The sequence below is a fragment of the Carcharhinus amblyrhynchos genome, chromosome 4 (genome assembly GCF_965287045.1).
Source record: "Carcharhinus amblyrhynchos chromosome 4, sCarAmb.v2.hapA, whole genome shotgun sequence".
Lineage (NCBI taxonomy): Eukaryota > Metazoa > Chordata > Chondrichthyes > Carcharhiniformes > Carcharhinidae > Carcharhinus > Carcharhinus amblyrhynchos.
In genome coordinates, this window is record NC_137327.1 from 129,354,492 (window position 1) to 129,369,146 (window position 14,655).

Sequence of the window (14,655 nt, forward strand, 5' to 3'; positions counted from 1 at the left end):
CAGTGAGGTCATGGTGGGGTTGTATAGAACATTGATGACGTCACAGCTGGAGCACCGTGTGTGGTTCTGGTTGTCACATTATAGGGAGGACGTGGTACAGAGGAGATTTATCAGGATGCTGCCTGGAATGGAACATTTAAGTTGTGAAGAAAGGCTGGATAAGTTTTGATTGTTTTCATTCGAGCAGAGAAGTCTGAGGGATGACATGATTGAGGTGTTCAGGATTATGATGGGTATGGACAGCTGTTCCCCTCAGTTGAAGGACCAGTTATGAGGGGACACAAGTTAAAAGTGAGGAGTGGGAGGTTTAGGGGGAATTTGAGGAAAAACCTTTTTACCCAGAGGGTGCTGATGGTCTGGAATGCACTGCCTGGGAGGGTGGCGGAGGTGCAATGCCTCACATCCTTTAAAACATGCCTGGATGAGCACTTGGCATGCCACAACATTCATGGCTATAGGTCAAGTGCTGATGGGATTAGATGAGTAGGTCAGGGCCTTTCAGGTGCCGGTGCAAACTCGATGGGCCGAAGGGCCTCTTCTGCACCGTAGTTTTCTGTGATTCTGTAACTCCTTCTTGAAAACTTTCTGTGGTAATCTACTCTCTGGGTGAAGAAATTTCTCCTCATCACAGTCCTAAAAGGTATACCCTGTATCCTTGGATTATGTTCTGACATGCCAGATAGTCACCCAGGTACTTTTTAAAGGATGTGAGGCAACCTGCCTCCACCTCCCTCCCAGGCACTGCATTTCAGGCTGTCAATACTCCCTGGGTAAAAATAATTTTCCTCAAATCCCGCGAAACCTCCCATCCCTCACTTTTAACTTGTGTCCCCTCGTAACTGACCCTTCAACTAATGGGAATAACTGCTCCCTATCCACACTGTCCATGCCCCTCATAATCTCAAACACCTCAATCAGGTCGCACTCGGTTCCGAATCTTTGGGAACATCCTTTCTGCATCTACCCTGTTAGCATTTTATAGGATTCTGTGAGATCCCTACTCATTCTTCTGAACTCCAGTGAATATAATCCTAACAGACTGAATCTCTCTTCATACATCAGTTCTGCCATCCCAGGAATCAGTCTAGTAATCCTTGGCTGAACTCCCTCTACAGCAAGAACATCCTTCCTCAGATGAGGAGACCAAAACCGCACACAATATTCCGGGTGTGATTTCACCAAGACATTGTATAGTTGCAGCAAGACATCCCTGCTTTTCTCACTATTAAGGCCAATGGACCATTTGCCTTCTTTACTGTCTGCTGCACCTACTTGCTTACCTTCAGCAACTGGGGTATGAAAGCACCCAGGACTCATTGCACAGTTCCCTCCCCCATTTATATCCATTCAGCTAATAATCTCAGATGAAACTTAGAAATTGTCCCCTGCACACCAAGGTCTAGATCATTAATATTTATCTGGTAAATTAGGGGTCCCCAGGGAAACACCACTACAAACCCTCCCCCAGCCCAAAAACAACCATTAACCATCACTTATTGCTTCCTATTATCAGCCATCAGTGTCTCCCAGTTAAAAGGGCCTCAAACAATAATCTTCCAGATATAAATAATACCAAAGGAAATTTATCCCAGGAAATTTCTCCAATCAAAAGTCATGGTGATCGGTTGAATGCATGAAATTTAATAAAATTAATAAATTCACAACGATTAATGAATTGCCAATTAATGGGATAAGAAAATTGATTACAGTTTGAAGGAATACAATTGGAAGTTTTACAGAATCTTTAAATGTTTTAAAAGGATAGATTTCTAATGGATTTCCCGGTCTGTCTCCTTCCTGAACTGTGGGAGAATCTGGTCAATTTCATTGGTTCCGATTCAAACTCGCTACACGCCAGGCGCATTCTATTGGCGGAGATCTGCGTTGCCCTGGTTACTGTTGTCAATGTACACTTCCCGTAACCAGGATACCGCGTTAATATCAGATCCGCTGCTGGCGAAATGGAGCAAACTTCTGCATAGCAGCGGCACATTGATGCAGAGCTAAACAGCTTGGTGAGACGGTAGTTTAATATCCCCTCAACCCAAACACAGCGTTACCGATAGGAAAAGGACATTTAAATGGGGGCTGAAGGTGTTCACAGCGTTTATGGGTCGGGCAGTCACTGTGGAGGGAGAAACAAGGCTTCTGGCCAAGAAGCATTGAAACATAGAAGCAGGAGGAGGCCAATCGGCCCTACGAGCCTGCTACCCCATTCATCCTGGCTGATTATCCAACTCAACAGCCTGATCTCGCCTTCCGCCCCCCCATCCTTTGACCACCTTTATCTTAAGTGCTATATCTAATTGTTTCTTGAAAACATACAGGATGAGATTCTCCAGTTTTCCAGCCACGAGCTTCCTGCCAATGGAAGGTGGCGTGTTGTTTGCTAGCAGCGGGATTCCCTGGTCCCACCAGTCAGTGGGAATTCTCACTGACGTCACCCCATGCCAGCGGGAAACCCACAGATAGGAGTGTACTGCCAGTGAGACTGGACAATCCTACCGGTGTCAATGGCTGGAGAAGTCCAGCCACAATGTTTTGGCCTCAACTATTTGCTGTGGAAGCGAATGCCACAGGCTGACCACTCTCTGGGTGAAGAGGTTTCTCCTCAACTCAGTCCGTTCATCAGAAACACAGGGCTGAGTTGGCAGCATGGGGTGGCGTTGTGGTTAGCACTGCTACCTCACAGCGCCAGGGACCTAGGTTCGATTCCAGCCTTAGGTCACTGCCTGTGTGGAGTTTGCACGTTCTCCCCATGCCTGCATGGGTTTCCTCCGGGTGCTCCAGTCTCCTCCCATAGTGCAAAAATATGCAGGTTAGATGGATTGGCCATGCGAAGTTGTTCCTCAGTGTTAGGGGGACTAGTTAGGGTAAATGCTTGGGTTATGGAGGTAGGACCTAGATGGGATTGTGGTCAGTACAGTTCGATGGGCTGAATGGCTCCTTCTGCACTTATGATTCTATGACTGTCATTAAAGGTCATCGATTTGAAATGTTAGACTTGTTTCTGTCTCTTTCCTGATGAAACCAGACCTGCTGAGTCTCTTCCCCCACATTTCCTCTTTGAATTTCAGATACCCAGCACACTATTGTTTCATTAGCTTTTTGGTTTAAAATCGGTTCATTGATGAGAGGGAATTGAGCTGCACCGGATAGAAAAAATTCAAAATTCAACCACGGGCGCATGTTATTGGTTAACTGAAATGGTGAGAAAGGATTTATTTCATGCAGGTCATTATGGACCCTTTCACAGAGCTGTTGAATCAACAAGCTGAAATTATAATCAGGATTGTTCTGCAGAATGCCCAGAAGCAACTTCAGGAGTTATTGGGGCAAGAAGGTAAGGAGGAGACACCTAGCTGGTCATGAAGATCCCATTTACTATCATTTTTTTGATGCATCCTAATTACCTGAATTCTGTAACTTGAGCTGCCACTGTATCTGTTGGTGGGTACGTTTTGGCTGCCACTTCTCACCAAGTCCACCTTTCTCTTTCTATGTCTTGCTTTTTCTTTTTAATCTTTACTCTCCTGAGATTGGCTTCATAAGCGTGTCCCCCACCCTTCACTTCTTTCCTCTCATTAGATCACGCCTTGGTCTGACCCCTTAGCCCTCTGGCACTTTCTCCTCCAAGCTTCATTCTTCTCACCTCTCTTTCAGAGTCACCACCCTCTCAAGTACAATGAGAATTTTCTCTCTGAGATGTCAGCTCCGTTGTTTGGACAGCTGGTTTGTGATGCAGAGTGACAGGTTCAATTCCTGTTCCAGCTGAGGTTATCCATGAAGGCCCAGCCTTCTCAACCTTGTCCGTCACCTAAAGTGTAGTGATCCGCAGATTAAATCGCCACCAGCCAGCTCTCTCTCAAAGGGTAGAGCAGCCTATGGCCCTCTGGGACTAAGGCAGAGGACGACACCCACCTGGCAGAGGTGCACTTTTCGGTCTTTTGGCCAAGTCAAGCGTCAGATCAGGCCCAGTGCCGTTTCTTGTCAGCTTGGATCTTGTTTGCTTCTCTTGTGGGGACCATGAATTGCATTCAATTTGAATTTGGTTTTTGAAGTACGCAAGGAGGTGGATTCGGGTCTGCCCGGTCCACTCTGCACATTGACTTTGTAACTTTAAGAATACAGATATTGTCACTGCTTTCCTCCCTCAGTCTCTGCACTGAATGACTTCTCATCCCCCGAGATCTATCTCAACTCATCAGGTCTCTCTCCTGTTTGTCCATCGCCCTCTAACCTTCCCTAAATCTTTCCCTCCAAGGAAACTCCCCAAACTATATTCAGGGGCCACATTCTTGACCTTGTCACCTCACATGGCCTGGCTGGTTTCAATGTTTCAATTACATTTAAGATCCCTGATCATTTCCCACTCACTGGCCACATCCTCTTCCTCAGACCTACCACATGCTGTATCCATCGCTGGAAAAAATGCCTATTAATTCAATCACAATGGCATTTTGACAATCCCAACACTCTTCCCATTGTTACTCCATTTATCACAACATTTCTGCAGCTACTGATTTACTCAACTGCATGTTCACCTGCACCTTTGATGTCCTAGTCTCCAATAAATTTGTCACTTTCTCTTATATTTCACCTTTCCATCAGTACAGTGTTGATCTCAGCTCCCTTAAGTCCATGGGAAATAGGTTTAAAAGGATAATGGTGGATAACTGGTTTAGTTGATTTGGCTAAACCATTTAAAACTCTATTAGGCACTGCTGTCATTTACTAAAACTGCTCACTATTCTAAGATCAGACTGGAATAAGAAGTTACACCCTGGCTTCTTCTCTCTGCCTCTTTTCTTATGCCTCTCTCCTCTATCGGCTCTAACAAATGCATGGATCTGGTGGACTGTTTCTCCTTAACAGTTCAAGACAACCTGTTCAGCTGCCTCTGTCTATTCTTCCTTTCCACTAGCCCGCCTGGCTATAACATTGGTCATTTGTGCCAGCCTTTCTGCTGTTGAAATTTAATCCACCCAGCTTTAGACTTGACTATCCCAAAGCTTTTCTGCTTGGCCTCCCATTCTTCTTCCTCTGTTAACCTCAATACACCATACTGCTCTTATCCTATTTACCTAGTCCTAGCCAAGCAGCCTTAACTCTACTAAAGCCTGCAGTTTGAAATGACCAAACTTTCTTTGTCAACCTAGGGCTCAAAACGTGTCCAGCAACACTCTTCCCATATGAAATTTGGGAAACAAGTCATTAGTTAAGAAAATAAAAGATTGGAAACTTAGAAATAGTTTTCAAAATACTCCTAGCAACGATTAGAGGGAAGAAAAAGGACACCAAAGAGAGAGGAGTAACTGCGAATGGGGGGGACGAAAGTCTGATCAAACAGGAAAGCTTTTAGGAGAGTTATAAGGGAAGTGTTAATGTGATGCAGAGGTTTTGTACACAGGGGTAATGGTGCGGTGACAGGAAGAGTGACCAATGATGAGACAGCAGACAATGTAAGGAGTAAGTCAGAGTCAAGGGGATGACAAATGTGTGTTCAGCTAATGTAAGTAAAAAGGAACAAACCCAAAAAAAGATTTGCAAACAAACCCAAAACACTGGAGAACATGGGTAAAATCAAATTACTGTGGATGTTGGAATGTGAAACCAAAAGAGAAAAGCCAGACCTGCTGAGATTTTCCAGCGTTTTCTCTCTTGGTTTCAGAAAACTGTTCCCTCCAGGGTAAACCTAGTCCATTCCTCCCCCAAACCCAACACCTCTCCTGTCACTCATGGCACCTTCCCACGCAATCACAGATGTCACACCTGTCCCTGAACCTCTTCTACGTGTATCATCCAAGATCTAAAATATTCATTCCAGGTTATGCAGCATTTCACTTGCATCTCTTTCAATTTGGTTGATTGCATTTGCTGTAAACAATGTGGTTTCCTCTATATCGGAGAAACCAAGCGTAGACTGGGTGGTCGCTTTGATGAGCACCTTCAGTCCGTGTGCAGTCAGGACTCTGACCTTCCGGATGCTTACCATTCCATCACAGGTTTTGATTGGAGTGTAATGTCAATCTGGACTTCACAGTTGAATGGAAGGCCATCTTTCCAAAATGTCAATGTGCAGGATGTACAGGAGATCTCTTAAATAGCTAATTTGGCGTATTGACTTTTGTGTATGAAGTAAATATTTTGATGTGCAGTGTATCTTCCGCTAAAATTTCAACATGTAGGTTTGTACTTGCAATATCAATGAAGAGAAATGCTTGCATTTAGGTAGCACTTTTCACAACCATTGGCCATTTCAAAGCACTTTAGAACCGAAGAATAAAATTTGTCATAACTAAGCAATCATTCATCTCATTGCTGTTGCTATTATGTGAAGTATGTGGTATTGTCCTGATATGATAAGCTGTATGTGTAAATTCAATTGCTCTTTTTATATATGAAATTAATATTTTATGTCGCTATGCCTCAAACAATTTTGTAACCACTTAAATCATTTACATATTTTTTCTTTTGAAAGATGAAGACGGTTTTCAAATCGGTAACATTCAATGGGTTGCGTGTAAGGACTTCACAGTTACCATTGGGGCAAGACAAATAGAAGAATATATTTCTGTAAGTTTTGCACATGGATAATGCATGATCTGCGGAGTTGTTTTGTTTAATGAATTTTTTGTTCCTTTATTTGGTCCGTGTCTGTGCGTATTTTCTCCAAGTGCTCCGGTTTCCCTCCGCAGTTTGAAAGACATGCTGGTTAGGTGTATTGACCCAAACAGGTACTGAAGTGTGGCGACTATGGGAATTTCATTGCAGTGTTAATTTAAGTCTTACCTGTGACTAATAAATACATTTTACTTTACTTTAAACGCCCCACCCCTCACCTTGATCTTGTGTCCTCTCGTGACTGACCCTCCAACTAAGGGGAACAGCTGCTTCCTATCCACTCTGTCCAAATCCCGCATCCTCTCTCCTTTGTTCAGTTGATAATGGATAGGACTCCCTTAGCCTTTCTATTTCAGCTTCTCAAATACGTGTAATGAGAAAGAAACAAAGGTTTGGTCATGTTTTTGGGACAACTTTAAAAGCATGGGAAATTTACCACATGGATAATGATGAACTTAGAATCATAAAATCACACAGCGCAGAAGAGATCCTTTGGCCCGTCATGTCTGCAACAACAGGTGAGAAACACCTGAGCTCCCACCTGATCCCATTTACCAGCACTTGGCCCATAGCCTTGAATGTTATGATGTACCAAGTTCTCATCCACTTTTTAAAGGATGTGAGGCAACCCGCCTCCACCACCCTCCCAGGCAGCGCATTTCTAGATTTCACCGTCCTTGGGGTGAAATAGTTTTTCCTCACATCCTCCCTAAAGGGGTGGCACAGTGGTTAGTGCTGCTGCCTCACAGCACTAGGGACCCAAGTTCGATTCCCGGCTTGGGTCACACTCTGTGTGGAGTTTGCACGTTCTCCCTGTGTCTGTGTGCATTTTCTCCAAGTGCTCCGGTTTCCTTCCGCAGTTTGAAAGACATACTGGTTAGATGTATTGACCCAAACAGGTACTGAAGTGTGGCAACTATGGGAATTTCATTGCAGTGTTAATTTAAGCCTTACCTGTGACTAATAAATACATTTTACTTTACTTTAAACGCCCCGCCCCTCACCTTGAACTTGTGTCCTCTCATGACTGACCCTCCAACTAAGGGGAACAGCTGCTTCCTATCCACTCTGTCCATATCCCTCATAATCTTGTACATCTTGATCAGGTCACACCTCTGTCTTCTCTGCTCCAGGTTTAACTCTAAATTAAACTGCTAATCAGTTCTGATGCTATGAGATAGTGATGGACTTGTTAATATAATACAACACAATAGTAATGTTTTATAAAGTTTTTAAGTGTACTTGAGGAATGCAAAGACAGTTATAGACTGTGTATCTTTCTTAAAGGCACGGCGGTAGAGTGGCTAGCACTGCTTCCTCACAGTGCCAGGGTCCCAGGTTCGATTCTGGGCCTGGGTTACTGTCTGTGTGGAGTCTGCACATTCTCCCTGTGTCTGCGTGAGTTTCCTCCAGATGCTCCAGTTTCCTCCCACAGTCTGAAAGATGTGCAGGTTAGGTGCATTGGCCATGCTAAATTCTCCCTCTGTACTCGAGCAGGTGCCGGAGTGTGGCGACTGGGGGATGTTCACAATATTTCATTGCAGTGTTAATGTAAGCCTACTTGTGACACTAATAAATAAACTTCAAACTTTAAAGGTCAAAGAGGGTTTCCAAGCTTTAAGCCCTGTTATCAAGGAGGGCAAATAGCCAATCATATTGAAATATTCTCACAGATAGCAAACTATAAAGTACCATCCTTCACCTTTTAATTACTATTTAGCAGAAAGCAAGATAAATAATTGGCACATACAGAAGGGAATAAGTTGAAACATAAATATAAGAAACAAACTTTAAAATAATATATTTTAAACATGCAGAAATTTTAATCATAGGGCCAGAGAGATTCTGAAGCAATAATTATGGAGTTAGTACACCATCAAAAACTCAGTTAAACCTTATTCAACAAAGTGTAACAGCTTCAAGAGTTTTACAGCAGGACCAACATTGTAAAATCCAGTTCTCATCAGTGCATTCATTTCTAATTGTTTTCAGTCCGGGGGTCCCTTAGCAGTGCGCCCTCTGAAGAAACAAAGAATTACTGACAGCAACTTCTGTATTTCCAATTCAATTGCATCTGTAGATTAAGAAATTACTATCATAGAACATAAACAGTACAGCACAGTACAGGCCCTTCAGCCCGCGATGCTGTGCCGAGCTTTGTCTGAAACCAAGATCAAGCTATCCCACTCCCTATCATCCTGGTGTGCTCAATGTGCCTATCCAGTAATCGCTTGAAAGTTCCTAGTGTCCAACTCTACTATCACAGCAGGCAGTCCATTCCACACCCCAACCACTCTCTGAGTAAAGAAGCTACGTCGGACACCCCTCCTATATCTCCCTCCAAGGATGGTGGAAGCTGGCACTCTTAGCTGCCGTTCCCATTGGAAAATCTGGGCTACTCTGTTCAGAGCAGGAATAAAAGATGTTGAAATAAAACGGACAATGCTGGAAACTCTCAGCAAACCTGACAGCATCTGTGGAGAGAGCATAGAGTCAATGTTTTGAGTCAGTATGAGCATGAAAAATGCTGCTGTGACTATCTGTGGTGAGGGAGTGATGTTATGTATTGTTACAGAATGATAGAATCCTACAGCGCAGGAGGAGGCCATTTGGCCCATCGAGTCTTGACTGACCACAATCCCACCCAGGCCTTATCCCCATAACCCCATACACATACCCTAGCTGGTCCCCCTCACAGTGAGGGACAATTTAGCATGGCCAATCTACCTAATCTGCACATTTTTAGACTAATATTTGGAATAATATTTTGCATTTTTGCTTTCTACATATGATAATGCAGATACTCCCGTGATTTGACATGAGGGTTTATTTAGAAAAAAATGCAGTGATAGCTTTGGAGGAGAGGTTACTGCAGTCACCTTTAGTATCCCAATACTAACTAAGGAACAATCATCACAAGCATGTGTGTGTGGTATATAGATATAGGATGGCTATAACGCATTCTGTCTTTGAAGACGCTGCTGACAGTGGCTATTTAGGATCACACAGGTAGAATAATCACATGCATATTTCATTCACTGGATAATTTTTGATTCATGTGGAATGCACCCCAGCACAAGGGAGCAGCTCCAGGAATATGCAAGATTGAGGCGGGAGGCAATGGCGGTGGGGAAGCATTTTACTGCTTTTCATTCATGAGAATTGTGATGTGCTCCGAACAGACCTGGGAGTTTTCCAATTGCTGGCTTCATTGCCTGGACTACCTGAAAGAAGAGGAATTTGAATACTACATTCATCATCATTATCGTGTACGGTGGAGTATACCAACTCGGAGGAAGCCCATCCCACGAGCTACAGCCTGCACTTACTTCATCATTAAAATCTCGAAGGTTAAACCACCTGTGAGTAACCCACAACTTCTTATCTGATGAATTTCAGAGTGTACGTGGTTAGCGCTACAAGCTGTGCACTGGGAAAACTGTGGGCGGCGTGGGTGGCACAGCACCAAGAACCTGGGTTCAATTCTGGCCTTGGGTCACTGTCTGTCTGGAGTTTGTAAGTTCTCCCCATGTCTGCGTGGGTTTCCTCCCACACTCCACAAAGTTATGCAGATTAGGTTGATTAACCGTGCTAAATTGCCCCTTTGTGTCTTTGATTTGATTTATTATTGTCACATGTATTAGCATACAGTGAAAAGTATTGGTTCTTGCGCACTATACACACAAAACATACCATTCATAGAGAGGGAAACGAGAGAGTAACTAGAATGTAGTGTTACAGTCATAGCTAGGATGTAGAGAAAGATTAACTTAATGCAAGGTAAATCCATTCAAAAGTCTGACAGCAGCAGGGAAGAAGCTGCTCTTGAGTCAGTTGGTACGTGACCCCAGACTTTTGTACCTATCTCCTAACAGAAGAAGGTGGAAGAGAGAATGTCCGGAGTGCGTGACATCCTTAATTATGCTGGCTGCTTTACCAAGGCATCAGGAAATGTAGACAGAGTCAATGGATGGAAGGCTGATTTGTGTGATGGATTGGCTACATTCACAACCTTTTGTAGTTCTTTGCGATCTTGGGCAGAGCAGGAGCCATATCAAGCTGTGATACAACCAGAAAGGATGCTTTCTATGGTGCATCTGTAAAAGTTGATGGGAGTCGTAGCTGACATGCCAAATTTCCTTAGTCTTCTGAGAAAGTAGAGGCATTGGTGGACTTTCTTAACTATCGAGTTGACATGGGGGGACCAGGACAGGTTGTTGGTGATTTGGACGCCTAAAAATGTGAAGCTCTCCACCCTTTCTACTTTGTGCCGAGGGGATTGATCAGCAGAGTAATATGTGGGGTTATGGGGATAGGGCCTGGATGAGATTGTTGTTGGTGCAGGCTCGATGGGCCCAATGGCCTCATTCTGCACTTTAGGGATTCTACAATCAACTGAGGCCAGGAACTAGATGGCGGACACTGGGATCTTACAAGCAAACTTGTGTTTCGTTTTTGCTGTAGGATGGGCTGCAAGAATCTAAACAAGTGCTATCTGCATCAGAAAGTGATTGGAGAGGATTGTATGCACCAAAGAGGCTATTGTGAATTCAATGCAAATTGGGCAACACTGCCTTTATATATGAAACCATTCCATTTTAAATTACTTTTCCAGGCATTAGTAATACTAAATTCAATGTCAACCAGTGTTTTCAACTTTAAATGGGGGGGCAATGCCAAAGGTTGAAGAATCAATGTTTATTGCTCATGGGATGAAGCTTGTATGTTCTCAGAAGTCTTTTCCAATGGAAGAGATGGATCTTTGTGATCAGTGAGTGGAATACTGGTTGCTGTTGGTAGGCCATGAGTGAGGTTGGGATTTACCTCTGGCCCTTCAGAGACATGAGGGAAACATCCCATGTTCTTCTGATCCTTGAGCTCCAACTCAATGTGCATTGACATCAGTGGCAATATTCAGCCTGACCTGAAATTTTACAAGTTTGTGTCTTTGAATATCTGATACACTGAAAGCCTGAAGGAGTAAACCAAACAGGAGACAAACATGCAAAAGTATCAAAACAGCATATAATGCATCTTACATCTTGCAGCTTTTAAATGGACTTTGTATCATTTATGGCATTGAGTATGATCCCCTTAATGTTTTCAGGTGTTTCCAGTTGAAGTTTACTTCTTTTTTGAATCAAACAGACTCCTGCACAGGTAAATAGTTTATTTATAAATTGTAAGTTATTTGCTTATACTCGGTCTTGATGTGGGTGTCATTGGCAAGGTCAGCATTTATTGACCACCCCTTGTTGGATTGAGGTGATTGTGAGCCTTCTTCATAAAGAGCAGTTTGATACAACTTAGTGGCCTGCACTTGCCACTTCAAAGGGAAGAGTCAAACACGTTATTATGGGGCTGGAGTCACATATAGGACAGACTGGGCAAACACAGCAGATTTCCTACCCTGAAGGACATCAGTGAACCAACAATCCAACATCTTATGGGCACTTTTACAATTCCAGCTAATTTTCCTAATGAGTGATTTCATTGTTAGACAACGTAACACTGTCTTGAGCTTTGATATGGGTCATCTGGACACGAAACATCAACTCTTTTCCCTTTCAGATGCTGCCAGACCTGCTGAGATTTTCCAACATTTTTTCTTTTGGTTTTCAGATCCACAGTAATTTGCTTTTATCCAGTGACACTGTCATGTCTGGTTTTTCAAGATAAGGTGCAGAGGGTGAGGTTGCACATCTTTGCTGCTGCAAAGTCCTTTACTAAATTGCCAGTCAACAAATCACTTCACATACCATTCATCTATTAACCATCAAAAATGATTCATTGTCTTTAATGTCCCTCCATGGGACAGATTTCACTGCTTATTTGAGATCTTGGCACTTACCTGCTATATTGTAATGGGATAATAATGCAAAACAAGTCAAGTCCTTGCTTAAAGTCTAAACCATTAAACACAAATCATTTGCTGATTCTTCTGTACAAGTTTAAATCCTAACAAAGGTTCAAATTGCACTGGTGATAGAGAGTAAAGCACTGAGCAACTTTAATATCAAAACTCTGAACTCACTCTCAGGTATCTTTCTTTTAAATATGTTTTTGGGGTTGATGGGAAGATTACTTTTTTTCTTATTATTTATGGAAATGTTGGAGATTGGCAGCCAATGCCCTCTGTTATTGGCAGCATACATTTTTGAAGGATTACCAGTTATGATGAAATCATTAAGTTTGAGTGAGCAAAGTATTTATACTCTGGAACAATGGTGTAACCTGGACTGGGATCAAGAGAAAAAATACAATTTATAGCTTGAAAACCATTTGTTTGTATTAGTCACAAATTGTACTTCACCGTAGCGACTGTTGCGTTTACCAGCACCAGTCGCACTGTGGCACAGTAGTTAGCACTGCTGCCTCACAGAGCTAAGGACCCAGGTTCGTATTCCCAGCTTTGGGTCACTGTCTGTGTGGAGCTTGCATATTTCTCCATGTCTGCGTGGAGTTTCCTCCCACAGTCTGAAAGACGTGCTGGTTAAGGTGCATTGGCTGCGATAAATTCTCCCTCGGTGTACCTGAACAAGTGCTGGAGTATGGCAACTAGGAGATATTCACAGTAACTTCATTGCAGTGTTAATGTAAGCCTATTTGTGATATTAATAAATAAAGTTTAACAATTCCTTAAGTTTACAGCTTAATGTCTTAAATAATTTTTTGAGAAATATTTTATTCATGCACTGTACTGAAAGTTTTCTGCTATTAATATAAAACTAAAAACGATTTTTTTTTTCCAGACCAGGTGAATCAAGATTCAGAGAAAAATGGCTAAAAGACATAATCGAAAGCAAAATTCTGTTAATGCAACAAGTGAGCTTTTAGGATTTTTGAGCATTTATGTATTAGGTATATGAAAGGGGAGAAACGAAATTGAACTCTATCTTTGATCATTTTCTTTACTTTCTCCAATTTTCAATCCTTTTTTAAAAGGTAGGGGCCTACTTGTTGTAATGGTTTCATTGGTCCAGGTTGCTCTCTGCCTCTACTTTGTTTAAGCTCATTATATGCACTTACGAAACCTAATGGGGAGAGGTGCCAGGCTATTCAACGCTAGTAATCAGTATAGCTTCAACGGCTTCCACTTAGCCGCCTCCCACAATTGACGTTCTTACTGTACGAGAGTGACATCTTTCTCATGGAGGTAGCATCACAGTTGCCACTGCCCTTCATCTCCCAGAAGAGATGATCAAGAGAGTAGTGATTAATTCAGTTGACCTTTCCTCACCCTAAACCAGGGACACTCGAGGTCAATATAATGCCAATACTCAGCTAATTCAATGGAAACCAGGGATCAAAATCAGGGCATTTTGGCCTTGATCGTCTTGATAAACATTTTACACTATCATTGAGCAAAGATTTATTTTCCTTATTGCATGTTTTATTAAAAATGAGTACAAAAAAATAAAGGAAAACATTGATTTTTGTTCTATGGCTAAATAAACCTGTTTCGTATAAGCTCCAGTGTTGTTATTTTAATAGATGAATACGTGATTGAAGGCATCAATCACATAGGATCGAAAGCTTCAAGTTTTTTAGGTGTCCAGGTCACCAACAATCTGTCCTGGTCCCCCCATGCCGATACTATAGTTAAGAAAGCACACCAACGGTCTCTACTTTCTCAAAAGACTAAGGAAAATTGGCATGTCATCTATAATTGTCATCAACTTTTACAGGTGTACCATAAGAAGCATTCTTTCTGGTTGTATCATAGCTTAGTATGGCACAAGACCACAAGGAACTGCAAAAGGTCGAGAATGTAGCCCAATCCATCACACAAACCAGCCTCCCATCCATTGTCTCTGTCTACACTTCCCAACACAATTAAGGACCCCACACACCCTGGACATTCTCTCTTCCACCTTCTTCCTTTGGGAAAAAGATATAAAAGTCTGAAGTCATGTACCAACAGACTCAAGAACAGCTTCTTCCCTGCTGCTGTCAGACTTTTGAATGGACTTACCTTGCGTTAAGTTAATTTTTCTTTACACCCTAGCTATGACTGCAACATTACATTTG

The 14,655-nt window shown here is 42.6% G+C and overlaps 1 long non-coding RNA gene across 1 annotated transcript; it reads left to right on the forward strand.

The window, feature by feature from the left end:
• Window positions 1-6,486: 6,486 nt before the first annotated feature.
• On the forward strand, window positions 6,487-13,983 carry LOC145342705 (uncharacterized). The gene is made up of 4 exons (XR_013886590.1): window positions 6,487-6,576; window positions 9,807-9,986; window positions 11,732-11,784; window positions 13,377-13,983. It is a non-coding gene; the product is annotated as an uncharacterized LOC145342705 (long non-coding RNA).
• Window positions 13,984-14,655: the final 672 nt, after the last annotated feature.